This window comes from Rattus rattus, chromosome 3, assembly GCF_011064425.1.
Source record: "Rattus rattus isolate New Zealand chromosome 3, Rrattus_CSIRO_v1, whole genome shotgun sequence".
Lineage (NCBI taxonomy): Eukaryota > Metazoa > Chordata > Mammalia > Rodentia > Muridae > Rattus > Rattus rattus.
Genome location: NC_046156.1, coordinates 128,117,904 through 128,133,572, shown reverse-complemented (window position 1 = coordinate 128,133,572; position 15,669 = coordinate 128,117,904). Strand labels below are relative to the sequence as shown.

General features: G+C 42.3%; 1 protein-coding gene across 4 annotated transcripts in view; it reads right to left on the bottom strand.

The window, feature by feature from the left end:
- Nlgn1 (neuroligin 1) overlaps positions 1–13,191 on the bottom strand; it is an 858,670-nt gene extending 845,479 nt beyond the window's left edge. For 2 of the 4 annotated variants that reach the window (XM_032898593.1, XM_032898591.1), the window contains exon 1: positions 12,399–13,191. The gene's annotated coding sequence lies outside the window, so the exon portion shown is untranslated. Of the gene's footprint in view, positions 1–10,679; positions 11,530–12,398 lie in introns of those variants that run through there. The other 2 variants (XM_032898590.1, XM_032898587.1) reach the window with 1 other exon arrangement.
- Between the last annotated feature and the right edge of the window lie 2,478 nt (positions 13,192–15,669).

Sequence of the window (15,669 nt, the reverse complement as noted above, 5' to 3'; positions counted from 1 at the left end):
CAAGGGAAGCTAAGGGAGGAACTCAAAGCAAGTACCTAGAAGCAAGAAATTAAGCGGAGACGGGAGGAAGACTGCTTTCTGACCTGCTTCCCCAGTTCTCGTTTGGCTACGTTTCTTATATTGCCCCGGTCCAGGCCACCTGCCTAGGGCAAGTACCACCACAGGATGGGCTCTCCCACAGACACTGACACAGACTAATGCAGCCAATACTGAGATCCCTTCTTCCCAGGATTCCAAGTGGACTCTGAAGTTGTCTCTGACACCTCCCGTTACCCCACTCTCTCTCACTATTTTTGTATATCCAATCTCCTTTAAATAACATCTTTCCTAGACCTTCCTAAAAGCGTAACTCCTAACTCCCCTCTTTTTCAGTTCTGAAAATTATTGCCAACACAACTAATTGTATGCATTATAGCAATTAAGATGTAAAATATTTGGTGCTGGTGTCTCTTGCCTGCAAAATTAGGGCGTATAATAATTATACACAGATCAGTATCATTAAGTCCAACTCTGCTGCCATGCAAAATAACCAGGTTATTTTTCTCTGGGCTTCACTTTTGCAACTTGTAAACTAAGAAAGTTCCCTTTAAATTTGACACTTTGTTGGCTACCTCCTGTAGCCAGGCAGGACCCCCACTGGAGTGATAGGGACACCAACTCACCCACAAAATTTTTGAGTCAAAATTTATCCTGTCTACAGCAAATGCAGAGACAGGGGATAGTGTAGAGACTGACGGAATGGCCAACCAATAACCTGCCTAACTTGAGACCCATATCACATGCTCTATCCCGGATAGTATTAGTGACATTCTGTTATGCTTGCAGATAGGAGCCTAGCATAACTATCCTCTGAGAGTCCTCATCCAGCAGCTGGCTGAAACAGATGCCAAGACCCATAGCCAAGCATTGCATGGAGCTTGAGGAGTCTTATGGAAAAGTTGGTGGAAGAATTGAGGGCCCTAAAGGGAACGGGACTCCACAGGAAGACCAACAGAGTCAACTTCTCTGGACCCTTGGGGGCTCTGACCCTGGGGGGCTCTCAGAGACTGAACCACCAACCCAAGAGCATACACAGGCTGGACCTACCCTCCTCCTGCCACTGCACATATGCAGCAGAAGTACAGTTTGGTTTTCATGTGCCTCCCCCCCCTCAACAACTAGAGTGGGAGCTATCCCTAAAGCTATTGCCTATCTATGAAATAAGTTCCCCAGACTGGCTGCTTTGTGAGAAAGAAGGAGAAGGGGAGGAGAGATGGAGGGAGGGACCGGGTGAGGATAGGTCGGGAAGGGTGCAGCACTCTGGATGAAAAGTGAATAAATTTTTAAAAATCGACTCTTTAAGCCTTTTAGCTAGAAAAAAAAACCGTGGGAAATCTAAATTTTTAAAAAATAATTATTTATTATTACAATGACTTACAGATTCCATGAATCAAAAATGGCAACTTGTCTTCTCAGTTATGAAAATAGTTATTTGCAATACGAATATAATCTTAACCCCCTATTCAGTGTCTGAGATTATAAACTATTGAATAAAACTGTTCATCTTAAAACCTATTATCTTCAATAACTTCCATATGGGGAAAATGGCAAAGTAGAGCTTTAAGAGTGTATAATTAATAATTCAGTGAAATCTTATTTTCAGCAATATTAAATCTATTCCTTAAGCTCCCCAGTATTTTGATTGTACTAAGGGGTGCTATAGGAATATATCTAGTCCAGGGCAAAAAGGAAAAAGAATCTTCTTCATGTTCTGTAAATGAACTCACTTTTTCCTCAGGACAAATAACAGGTCAGAGCTTCCTCTGCTGTAACTAAGGCCCCAGAGAAGGAGAGTGGCTCCCGCCAGAGAGCTTGTTACTCATCAGAAAGCAAGTGCCCAGCTTTTGGGCCTCTTAAGAGCAGTGGCAATTTTCAAATATAATACAAAGAAGCAACACGGTTGTCTGTGGGACTGCACAGTAAGAACTGTCAAGATATATCCACAAATAGGAGCCTCTGACTGATCCAACCAAAGACTCCTCTCTTTTTTCACTCACTTTTAAAAAGAGCATTGCAATGTGGTTGAGTAATGATAAAATTTTAAAAAGGGAAATTTCATTTTTCACCTGCCAATTTTCCCCTGCTCCCTTTTACTGATTACTCCCTTTAAAGCAGAACATTTATATATAGTGATAGTTAATTTCTTTGTAACTTTTCTTTGTTCTTGATGGAAAATGAATTTTCTTCTTGCCTCTGCCCACCTTTGCATCCTAGATTTGGCTTCAAATTATTCACTGATCTTTCTAATTTGGTATGTCTGGGGAGAGGTGTATCTAAATTCTAACTCTGCTCCATGGAACCTTCTGCATTACCTTAGAGTTGTTCTAAAAAACAAAGCAATACTGATGCTGTAGCTCAGTGGCAGAGCACCTGCCTAGCAGGCACAAGGCCCCAGGTTCAATCCCCACTACTGGGAGAAAGGAAAGGGAGAGAAAGAAGATGAAATATGTATGTGTAAACCTAAAAGGCTTGTAAAATTTTAAAGGTATAATAGGCAATAAACACTAAAGTTATATAGTACGTATATATTTTAATCTTATCAATTTAAAGCAACATCTCTCTACTATTAAACCTATATAAAGTACAAGTTTTAAATATAATATATTTTTTATTTTAAACAGATTTTGATAATCTCACTCTCCCAGAGAAATGTTTAGAGCCAGAAAAAGTATTTATTTTAATTAATTACATTATTTATATATTTATTTATATTTTAGTGTGCAAAGAGGCAAGATTACTTAAGGTTGGCGATTTTATACATATTTGATTTGGGTTAACCCTCCTCTTCTTTCTCTCCCCATTTCCCCTCCCTCATCACCACATACATGCTTGCAGCCCCAGCGTTCCCTCTTTTGTTACATACCACATGCACTCTATGAACCACCTCACTTCTATTTGCTCCCTCTCATGGTCCCTTTCTGGATTCTTGGGAACGACACCTACTCCCATACAAATACACATATAAAATATAGAAACTAACACCCAAACGTGAGCATTTAAAGCATTGCCAGTGAGGTACAGGCGTACTAAGGGAATATCATATAACAGTTATCAGAGTCTGCTTTTCACATATGACTCTCCCATCTCTCCGTCTAGCCTCTTGTTTATTTACTTTCCTTTCTGTGCACTAGCAGAAAACTTGCTCTATTTTCAGTATCACACAATGAGGGTTGAGTATGATAAGAGATGAGTTACATTCTAGTCATACTTCCTATGGGATATGTTATAATCTCTTAACTAAATGTTTGGAGATTAATAGAATAACTTGTTGAGTTATCAGACTTGCATTGCCGTGTTTCCGAAATGAAGCTGTGTGAAGCAGTAAAGGTTCTCTGACAGGAGTCTGACAGGCTCCTTCACGGTCTTCAGTGTGTCTGAAACCAGGATGCGCCAGTTACTTAGTTATGTCCAGAGTAAGTTATATAGCAGAGCAGTTCTAACTGTCTTGTGTGAAAACTGTGGACAACTCTTCTCAGATCACCAGATCACCATCAATCCCAACATTATAGGTCAATTCAGCCACGATATGGGTCCGAGTTGCATTCTGAAAATCACCCACAGACCTATTTTTAATAAGGTCAACAAATCGTCAGCATCTGCTCTTTTAGAATTTATCGAGTGATTGGAATGAAATCCTGGGAGAGTTAGGCAGCCTTCTTTAAGAAATAATAGTTTACCTTCACATATACAAGATTGGTATACAAAATATTTAAATATATTTGAGCATATATATATATATGAGTTTAAATTTCTCTTTAGAGAAATGCAACTTTACAATTTTAGAGAAATACAATATTAAAATTTTAACTGAGAGAAAAGCATTATAGAATTATTAAATTAGGTAATTTCCCCTTTCTATGTTATTTAGAAAAAAAACATATAATGGACTTTTTAGTTTTAGTGAAATTTGCTCTATTAAATAGCACTAAACATTGTTTGACCTAGAAGAAACTGAAGAAGCTGGCCATACCTTGAGCTCATGCGACTGATCATAATTATCCTCCTGTGGGGTTGCTGATGTGGGAGCGACTACACAGGTTGAGATGAGGAAAGGCCAGGTAGATACTTAGAAACATATTCCAATCCTCTGACATGGTATACAAGAGTGTCCACTAACATGTGGGTTTGTTTAGAACTCTATTTCACAATGCTGCTACTTTCAAACACACTTTCCATTAAAGCAAAGGGGGAAAGCATCTGTTCCCAATCCTAAACACAGATGGACTGACTAATTATCATCTTACATTTGATTCATAACCAGCTCCCTTGGAGGCAGGGGGGCTCAGTTCAGAGGTGATGGCTCTGGTGGAAACTGCTTTAGGCATGGAGCCCAGAAAGAGAACATTCGCACCAGAATGATGGCATGCTCTGAAAAATGTTGTAACACACTGAAGGTAAACTGAGGAGACAGCCAACATCCATTTAAAAAAATCCACTTTAGAACTTAGAGAGTGATATCAGCCCCAGCCTTTTCCCAATTCATGGTTCTTGCACATTGTCGATTTGGTGAAAATTACTGGGTAGGAATGAGGCTATTGATGTTCCAAATCTAGAAGACAAAATGTTAATGTGTGTGTGTGTGTGTGTGTGTGTGTGTGTGTTGTGTGTGTGTGTGTGTGTGTGTGTGTGTGTGTGAGAGAGAGAGAGAGAGAGAGAGGGAGAGAGAGAGAGAGAGAAAGGTATAAATTCAGTGTAGTTATTTGTACTTCCCATCTTAGTTTCCCATCTGTCTACAAACTATAACATATACTCCTCTCAAAATAACTCAAACACGATTAGTATCTCTTTCCTTCTCTTACCTCTCATATGCTAAACATAGCAGATATTGTGCATAACCTTAAATAATTTCCAAACCCATATACATTCAGGGGAAAATTAATAAGTGATACACGGTAACAAGTCTATGTACTTATATTTACTACATTCTTTCTCCTTTTCCAAACAATCGAAAACAGCCAATTAAACAACAAACATTAAAGTCTTGAAACTTAAATTAAAGCTTAAACTTTCAGTTTTAATAATAAAGCAGAGTGAAGTAGAGTGGCCAAGAACACCTATTCCAATGAGATACAGGCTTTCTCTGAGTTTTCTTGAAATTAAATTAGAAGGAAAAATACAATTTTTCCATGTTTTAAAGGGGAAAGATGATGTTTGAGAGAAGCCCAGGGGCACATGGAATAAAAGTTCCATAGTTGCCTGGAGAGTATAAGGTATTTCCTTTAAAAGTGGAACCTCAGCTGGAGAGATGGCTCAGTGGTTGAGAGCACTGACTGCTCTTCCAGAGGTCCTGAGTTCAATTCCCAGCAACCACATGGTGGCTCACAACCATCCGGAATTGGGATCCGATGCCCTCTTCTGGTGTGTCTGAAGACAGCTACAGTGTACTTATATACATTAAATAAACCTTAAAAAACAAAATAAAGTGAACAAGGGTGGAACCTCTGGTAACTCACCCCTGGTCCAGCACACAGTGCACTCATGCTTGTAAAGACAGCTCTGGTAGAACCCACTCACTCAGTATAAAGAAGGCGTAGAAATGAGACGGTAATGATTGTGCAAAAGAGATACCAGAGGATAATGGAGTGCCAGTGAGCATGACACACTGTAATCTCCATGAAATTATCCAGACATTATGGGCTTTGGGAAAATTATTTCCTAAATTTTTCAATATACAAAATAATCTCCTAAACTAGTTTTGAATATGTTCAGTAAATGTGAAATAATTAAACCCAAGGATCTTCTGCATAAATATCACAAAACCTATTTTTTTTTTAATTTGGAGAAAACTAAAATCAAGTCATTCTTTAAAAGGGTAATGGGCAGGGGGAGGGGGAAGAGGGATGGGAGAGGGGGGAAAAGGGATAACATTTGAAATGTACGTACATAAAATATCCAATAAAAATAAAAACAAAAACAAACAAAAAAGCAACATAAAAAGAGTAATGGGCCAAAGAATCTCATCTCTCGAACTGGTCCTAAATCAGGATGGTAAGAAACACGGATGAGGACACATGACCTATTTGGCGAGGAAGACATGCTTTGATTTCATGACCTGATATAGTTATGCCAGAGAAGTAAAATATCTGGTGTACATGTGCAATGTTCCATAATTTAGTGTTCATCATTCTCCCATCCAAAATACATTTTTCAATTCTCCAAGTTGTATTAAAAACAAACAAACATGAAAACCTGTGCGACATCCCAGGAAAATTGCATGCACTCTATTTTAGAAGCTTGAACTCTGACATGAACTTAACTTATGGCCATGGATCCAGAGATCGGTTTGATTACATTTTGTGTATTTGGTTTTAATGTAAGCATTCTGATTCATGAGAGGCTGCAGAAGGTGAGCATGAGAACTGCAGGAAGCCCTCTTAGTTAACCTGATTGCCAGCTCCTCCCTCCCTCCTCTCAGTTAACATTGCTTCAGTGTAAGGGTGAGTCCATCACTTCTACAGAAAAATCAGACCCTCCTGCAGCCAGCCCCCAAGTGGGCAAGACTGAGTCTGTATGGGAATGCAAAGTCCCACCTTCTATAAGTTATTAGGTAGAGTAGGAGTGGACTGTGGTTTAGTTTTTCTACATTGGCCTTATGGGAACTCAGCTGACAGTGCCTGGGAGAACTTTCGTAATAACATTAGGAAGTTTCATGAGAGAAAGACTGCTCCCTGCTTTTAATGTCTAGATGTGTAAAGAGGTTTGACTGCTTCTGCAATAGCCACATTGGTCCCAGGATAGGCAGTCGACTGACATATGATTAAGCTCCTATCATTAAATTGCTAAATTAACCAACCTTTGCTCATCACACCTCCAGCATCATTGACTGAGACTGAGTGACAGTCTTATTTGTAAAGGTCTTCACTGGGCACTTCCTGTTATTTTATGCCTTTGTTTTCCTGAGCACTTGTAGTTGAACTTAAAGACGCGTCATGCAACTCTACCATTGTACTACATCCCTAGTTCTTTACTGGGATCATTGGAAACTCACAACCTCAAACTACCTAACAATCACCATATTTTATATCTCTACATTGAACAAAGCTGAACACAAATTAACTTCCAATAAACTTATAGAGAATAATTTTAAATGAATAGAAAAAATACTAGACAAGTGGATTGGCCACCCATAGCAATTCTGATACGTCTTTGTACTGCAGGTTTCTTACTTCTAAGTGTATCCTTTATTGCCATAATTAGATAAGCAGTTAAGAAGCATAACTGTTAAGTTTTGTTTTTGTTCATGCTGACAAGTCTGTCCAGAAAACTATTAATTTACCCAGTGTCATCAACAGCATGTGATCCCTTATAAATCATTTGAAAGCAATATTAAACCCAATATTTACATTTTATTTCCTCTGGCCTTCTTCACATAATTGACCACTTCCTCATTTGTAAATATAAACAGTAAACTTGACTGCTTTGCTTTATGGACTAGAGGGTGTGGCAATGTTTGAGGAGGAAAGTGTTAAGAAGACAACGCTTCTCTGTTCTGTCCCCTTATTGTCTAAGAATTGTCATGATTAGTTCACCAACGTTTATCATGCGAAAACAATATGCCCTTGTCTTTCTTACCTTCCTGAACTATTTAGATGACTTATATGTATTTATTTCATTCTATGATTGTAGCAAGCAATACTAGTTTTCAACCTCAAGTCTGTTACCTCCTCAAAGATTCTGGTATTGTTCAGGATATCAAAAACATACCAATATATGTTTATACTGACATCAGATATGTAAGAGTTGTCACTGGACAAGGGTCTAATGCAATATGAAATGGAAGTTCATGGGAAAATGATCACACTGCACAAGAGGCTCACTGCCCAAAGAGCCTGTGTGGTTCCTTCAGTCTCTTGGGCTTCTTCTCTCCGTCTTCCTTCTTTATACCAGCTCATAAAGTCCCATTTCTTACTTTAGAACAGGCCCTCCCTAACACTTACACACAAAGTAAAAGAGTGGGGAAGGACAGATTCTCTCTTCCTACTCCAGAGCGATGCTCTTACCCATGGCCACTTTTTTCACACAGGGATGCTTGGCAATGTCTGGAAATATTGTTAGGGTAGAGTAAACGCCTTGTATATTGTTAAACATCCTCAATGTGCAGAATCTTTGCCACAACAAATAATAAAAAACTAAGCAGTCCCAAATAACAGTAGGGTCAAGCTTGGGGAGTTCTGAGATTAAGTGTTCTCTTTGTCACCCTGTCCTTTTGGTGAACCAGAAATCAGATGTGAGGTGATGGGCATGGAAGCAAGCTTCTGATCATGACAACAAAAAACAAAGATGATGGGAGAATCTTAACTGCTTGAATTCAATGCTTTTTCAGTTGTCTGTTTTTGACTTCTCTTTATATGATATTAAATAAACCTTATTTTCCTAATCCACTGCTAGACTATTAATTATTTCATGGTGAAATCCGGTTGTGAAGAATATGTGTTATTCATGTGTGTTCTTCTCTATGTTCTGGCATGGGGATAAGAATTCTAAATGCAATGATAGATTCTGATCTGACCTGTAGATATTCACCATCCAGTAAAGACAACAGATATTGGAACATGAAAAAGTGGATGCTCATGAGATCACTAGCATGTCAGAGGAAGGATGCTGGACAGTGGGTGTGTAGGGGGCTGGATCTACTAGGATGATGTAATACAAGCAAAAAATAAGAGTCACGTGACTGGGCCAAAGGATAGACTTTGGAATAGCAGCAGATAAAGGAAGTTTCCATCCATGTAAAGTTTGTGAAGAGTTGATTCTCATGATATTTGGATGTTGGCAGGTAGGCTACCCAAACCATTGGGCAATGTTGATACCTTCAAGACTGGTCTTAAGTCTTAGAAGAACAAGTGTGGTAAATGCCCTTATAAATGACTGAAATACAGCTAAGAGTTTATTATCTAACAATCTGAAAATGGTCATCAAATGTCACATAAGAAAGACAGAGCATGACAAAGTCCATCAGATTCTACTGTTAATCTGTTGACATCTCTGGTCTTTCTGTGCTTTTCAGCTGTGCTTTGCATTACAAAAATTACCTTTGCATAGGTAATTTATGAAGTAACTCTTCAGTGGGGTTAGGGCCTTCTAGAGACATCCATGACTAGGCTTTGCTAAAAATGTTAAAAATTGTTTTAACACTTGGAAACGCAGAGAAAACTATGTCAATTATATGAGATACATAGAGATAGATAGATAGATAGATAGATAGATAATACCATTGACTCATAAAATGTAAATAACATCAAAGATAAAAATGCAAATATCTGGTCTTAGATTTGAACCTGTGTTCTATAGCTACTTAATAGCTTTCAGTTTTAATTTTATTTGTGAACCTAAAGTAGTAATTTAAGGCAAGTTGACATAAGAGCAGGACTTATCCCGGAATAACTGTTTGAAAATGCTGAAAGTGGAATAAAACCTCAGAAACTAGGGTTGGAAGAGAAGGCAGTGTGTCTTTCAGGGTAGTCATCTGACCCTGCACAGAGTCAGCTAGACTTTAGGCAACCCTTCCCCCGCCAGAAACAAGCAGAGAAGATTCTAGGCCTACCTTCCTGTGTAGCCCTGTTTCAACTGCAAACAATCCAAGCATTTCTATGTGGCAATAGGCTATCACTAAAGAAAAATGGGAATTTTCACAAAACAGAACCATAGAAAAAATTAAACTTGACAGACAGCAATACTGGAGGGAGGGGGCATCCCCAAAGAGGCTATTCTCACTCCAAAACCCCAGGATCTCTTGCTTCTGAAAGATCACCATTTCTCCTTTAGTTAGAAGGATTGTATGGACTAAATGTAGACGAGCAGGCTTACAAAAAACTCCTTTTAATCACTCCGTGTTATCAGAAGGCCTGAGCAATGATTAACTTGCACATTCTCTGTGAATCACTCCATCACTAGGCACTGCAAGGAGACCGAGATTCATTCCCTGCCAAGGGCACAGTAAACTTAATGGGTTTTTGCATTTTGCATTAGATATTCTAAATACACACATGGTCTTCGCTGCTCAACTCATTTCAAAAGAAAACTGCCACTCGCTGTAGGTTGTAATAGCTGACAACGCTGAGAAATTTTATAGATTTTGCATTCAAGCGCACACACACATGCACACACACACACGCACACACACACACACACACACGCACACACACACACACGCACACACACACACCTCCTCTATATGCCATATTTTTTTAAAAATTACAATCCTATTAATAGTCAAGTATAATTAATTTTGAGAAATGTACCAAGACACTGTAATTTCAAATATAGCATGAAACTTCCAGTTACTTAAGTAAAATAGTCTACAGTAGTTTCAGTATAAAAAGAGGGAAATTGGAGTGTCAACATTCTATTAAAACGCACAGTGAAAGAGAGAGGGTTAACTATCTAAATTCACATATCCCCAGCCCTACATCTACTATTAAGGCCCTAGAAATGAGAACAAAAAGAAAAGAAAGAGAAAACAGTGGTATAGGCCGGAGCTTATTAGAATAATCACAAATGAATCAAATATGGGACATATTTCCCTCATTCCTATAACAGCTTAACTGCTTCCTCTGGAATAAATTATTTCTCATTCAAAAAATCTCATCCTAAATATTATAAATTTTACTGCGGGTGGCTGTATTATTATTTCTACTCACAAGGCATTGTGCTGAGGCAGGCAGGAGTCGGTGGCAACCCTTTTAAACCTTTGGGTGGACTACCCTCTCTTCCCGGGAGAGTTTATTGCCCAACAATGCATAATCTATTAGTCGCTCCTCGCGGGGGATCCAGAAAGTGACATCTTGACTTGAACCAGCACGCAGATAGGAAAGCCACTTCGAAGGCAACCTTGCAGAGAAGAAGAGCAACTTTCTAATTCCTGTCAAACTAAGAGGCGGAACCAAGCCCAGAAGTAGCCTCAAGGCCTGGAAAGAGCAGATCAGAGAGCAGACTCCACACTCCAGCCAAGGCTCAAGGAAGGCTTTGCTTCTGGAGGCGGCATTGTTCCTCCATCCCCTCAGCCTCCGCGTCTCTCCTCCGCGGACTCTCAGAATCAGTGCCTTTCTCGGGTACCTCTCCGCCGACCTCCGGGCTCTGGGTGTCCGGGTCTCAGGGCGCACCCAGGCAGGCTCACTGCAGAGGCTGGGGCGCCGCTCAGAAGACTCGGAGCCTCCGCTCGAGTCCGCCCCGACCGGGGCAGCGCGCAGCGCACACTCACTGTCTCGCTCCTCTCGGCTTCCCTGGCTCCCACGGACTCGGCTGGCCTCTCACCACCCACTCGGGTTCGCCTTTCCTGCCTTGGCTTCCCACACCAGCTCGGCACCGCCGCCACAGCCGCGTCCTGACACTCCGAACCCGCGCAGGCCAGGAGGAAGGGATGCCAGGGTCAGGGATGCACCGGGAAGAGCAGAAGAGCGGCCAAGGCGAGCCGGGGCAGGTGGGGAGTCGCGGGGTGCGGGCGAGGGCGTGCGCGAGCGAGCCCCCGAGAAAGATGCATGTGCTCGGCCACCGCGCTGGAAGAAGGACCGAGGGGGCAGGATGCAACGTGGAGAACGCCCACCGCGAGGGTGCGCAAAACCGGCGATTTGCAAAGTGCCAGGGCCAGACAGGCAGAGGGGGAGGAAGGAGGCTGGCTGAAGACCAGGAACAGAGAGAAGAGCCCACTTCTCCATCAAAAGGTCGGTTCGGTTAACGCATCCCCAGAGCAGGAGTTAATCGGGGACTGGAGACGGAGTAAAAGGTGGGTTTTAAAGGACTTGCCGGCCGCGAAGGTCTTACGCTACACTTAGCTCCCTCTCTCTCAACTCTGGGGATTTGCCCTCCCAGTGACACAACTGGCATCATTCAGGAGCTGAAGCCCACTCTCCTCCTTTGATGTTTATCTGCAATTTGGATATTCTATGAACCCCGGGATTGAAGAAACCACCCAGTTCATTAAAGTTCATTATTTTTTATTTGTATTCTCATCAGAAGATAATAGTGAAGAGTTGGCACCAAGACGTGTTTAAAACATTGATCGACGTGGCATTTTGTTGTTGTTGTCATTGTTGTTACTGTTGTTGCATAAAGGGCAAAATGTATTTAAGATCGCTAAAAGACAGAGGGGTGTACTGGGAAACTCAATCAAGTGGGGGGGGGATAAAAGGCACATTTAAACTGTAACCGACTATCACACCTTTAATACAGTCACCCTCCCCAGGGTCAAGCCCTCCTCCTGGGCCCAGGGGAACTGAAAAAGGTGGAGCGAGGCGGAGAACAGGGTTGGGGTAGGGTTGGTGGAAAGGGTGAGGGCAGGGAGAGGATGGAGCAGGAAGTTATCAGCGGTTCCCAGGACCAAGGTAAACACCGGGCCTGGTGGACTCAAGAGGCCCCCTTACCTTCTCTCTAAGCCCCGGTTGTACCTGCTTTGCAACCAGAAACACTTCTTGGTGCCTAGCGTGCAGCCTAATGATGGCCGAATGTTAAACAGTTCTTCACTCTCCCTCCCCTTGTTCAAAACCAGGATCAAAAGAATGTGAATAATGGTCTCTGAGTTCATCAGCTCCGGAACATTTCGCCGTGTCGGGAAGATGAAAACCAGGCTTTGGGGCGCGCGTATATGTATCATAAGCTATCCGACCGATTTACAAACATATATACGTTCTTCGCATGTAAATCCAAAAGAAAAACACCCCAGAAGCCTCTGGAGGAGGGAGGGGGCTGGAGCAGCAAAACTTGGCAGAGCAAATGTATCCAAGGATTTCGAGCCAGAAGGCACCTGCTTCGATATGCAGAATTCCTGAGAAGCTTTGGAGGAAGAAGAAGAAAAGATAAAAAATGAAATTATCCCCAAACACACACTTGAAACTGGAGACGCCTAAAAGAGAGTAGAAACGGAGAAGATGAGATCTCCTGGGGACCACGGATCCGTCAGCCAAATGAGCAATCGCCTCGGAAAACCCTAGGCGGAGAGGTAGCTGCAGATGGGTCCCCTGCTCGCGTCCCCGCCGCTGCCGCTGCTACCTGTAGACACGCACACACACGCACACTCACGCGCGCACACACATTGGCTTCTGCTGCGCGCTCTCACTCCCTCTCTCTCCGCCCGTACGCTGGGAGCAGGAGTCTCAATACAACTAGATCTACCCTCCTGCCGCGCAGTCCTGCACACCCTCTCCCGCCCACTCCTCTCGCTGGCTTTAGAGCACAGCGTCGCTTTCCCTGGATCTCGTGGAAGCCGCCACAGTGGCTGTCTAGGTGTTGGTGGTGGTTCCCTCCCTCTACTAAGTTCCACCCTCTCTGTTCCCTCCACCCCACGGTAGCCGAACCTCCTAGGTCCGCAACGCCCCGCAGCGCCCACAGCACCTGCAAACGCCAGGGGTTTCAGGAAGGGTGAAGGGCCCAGGTCGTCACGTGTGACGTCTTCTAAGCCACTTGGAGCGGCGACTGGATGTGCGTTGGCGCCGTGGCGGTGGCGGGCCAGAGGCCTCCTACAATCTGAGTTTCTTGGTTCTTGGTGCCTTTGTGCTGTGTTTCCAGGAGGCGGCATCCGGTGAGAGGGGAGATTGGACTTGGAGGCCTTCCACCAAGTCTCACAGGATTTGCCCACCAAACTCCCCTCAAATTCCCTTCAACTGGGAGCAGACTGATCCCTGAGCTGGTGGGGTCATTGAAAATGTCTAGTACTATTAGTCTCTCCTCTCCAACTGTGCCCACATTCTTAGCTGCTGGAGAGACGATTTTTAAAAAGCCACCACCGAAATCATCATTGGCTTTGATGACTTGTGAAGTACAACAGTGCACTCTTATACCTACTCACAGCCTACTAGCCTCTGTGATTTTTTTTTTGAACGTTATGTGAGAAACTGGGACCTTCCAAGAGACCCACTGAAATACTCGATGGCCACCTGTAGCAATCTTAACCCAAGGAGAAAGCCCAAGAGTCACTATGAGAAATCAGTGACACACACGCTAGTGCTTTCTTTTCTGCCTCGGGGGTTCTGCTCATTCCTCTCAGTCTTAACTCTAAAATTCAGAAGGGGTACCCCAAATGGCAACCCAATGAAGGTGATCATCCTAATAGATTTAAAGTAATGGTTGTTGTTTTTTTAATTAATACTAATAGGAAAGGTGAGGCCCTGTCAGGGTTGAACTGGTTTTCAGAACAACATTGAACATGACATATTTTCCCCACTTTGTAGGAACCCTAAGCCACTTTTCCATAGTTTTTCAGTTTAGTATATCTCTGTTGTTTGTTTGTTTGCTTGTTTGTTTTCCTTTCAAGGAAGTAACCTATAGGCACGCCTCAGACAATGAGGTTCCACTGTAAACTATTCCTGTGATACTTGGCTACTGGTCTCCTTTTGCCAAGTCTTTCTAATTGAACCTGAAACCTTCGAAATTTCTATGCAGCTTTCCAGAAGGTTGAAAACAAGTAAGTGTTCCCATATCAGTAGAAATATTTCATTGAATCGTCAACTCACAGGAGGTTACACACTTAAAATATTAGAATGTGTGGGGTATATGGTGCACACCTCTAATTTAATTTAATTGGTCCTGTCCTAGCATTCAAGAGGCAGAGGTAAGAGGGTCTCTCTGAATTCAAGACCAGCCTGGCTAAGACTAATGAGACCCCATTTCAAAAGAAACAAACAAAGATAACATTATGCAAGACGCTGTCACAGTAATTGCAACGTTCAGCTCAAAAAAGAAAATAAAGATAATTTCAAAAAGATGCCCCTTGTCACTTACATAAAGTTCTGCACAATCTGTTGCCTGCTAATCCTGTGGCCACCCTTTGTCTGCACTGCTACACTCTAAATGTAAGAACTGAACATTGTTTATTTCCAACACTTGATATCAATGAGATGAGATAACTTTTAAATAATTCCTATTGTATTTTTACATCATTCTTTGCAAGACTGCAATCTATATGCTAAATGTTACAAACTCATTTTCATGAGTAACTTAAAAGAAAAGCTCAGGGAGGTTAACAAAACAGAACTGCCAGACAGGCAGCATTTGTCACTGTCTGTCCGTGCCGCGAGCCTGTGACGGATAGTGCTGTCTGGTTGGGAGGCTCTATAATCATCTCGGAAGATAGGCTTCTGGGCATGCTGGTCAAGGATTTATCCTTTTTAATTTTTTCTTTTATTTTTACTGTGACTTTCTCTCTCTCTCCCCTCTCTCTCCTGTGTGTGTTGGGGGGTAATGGGGGTGAAGCAGGTGAGGGAACAGGGTGCGGAGGGTACCCATGGAGGTCAGAAGAAAGCATTGGATATCCTGGAGCTGGAGTTACAAGTAGTTGTGAACTTTCTAAACAAATGTGCTGGGAACCACACTGAGGTTCTCTGGATGGGCAGCAAGTGCTCTTAATAGTTAACTATGTCTTGGCCCAGCTTGGTGTTTTTGGGAGAATTCATCTTGGTTAGGGGTCGTGGGAGGCACTATTCCCTAGTTGGGGATTCCAGAAATAAATAAGCAAGCTGTCATGCATGCATTTCCCTCTCTGCTTCCTAGCTGGAGATGCAATAGGACTAGTTCCCTCAAACTACAGCCTTTCTACAGTGACTTTCTACCCCTGTAAACTGTAGTCAGGGACTGTAAGTGTAAAAGTAAACTTTCTCCCTCAGGTTGCTTCTGTGAGGGCATTTTGTCATAGCAACAAGA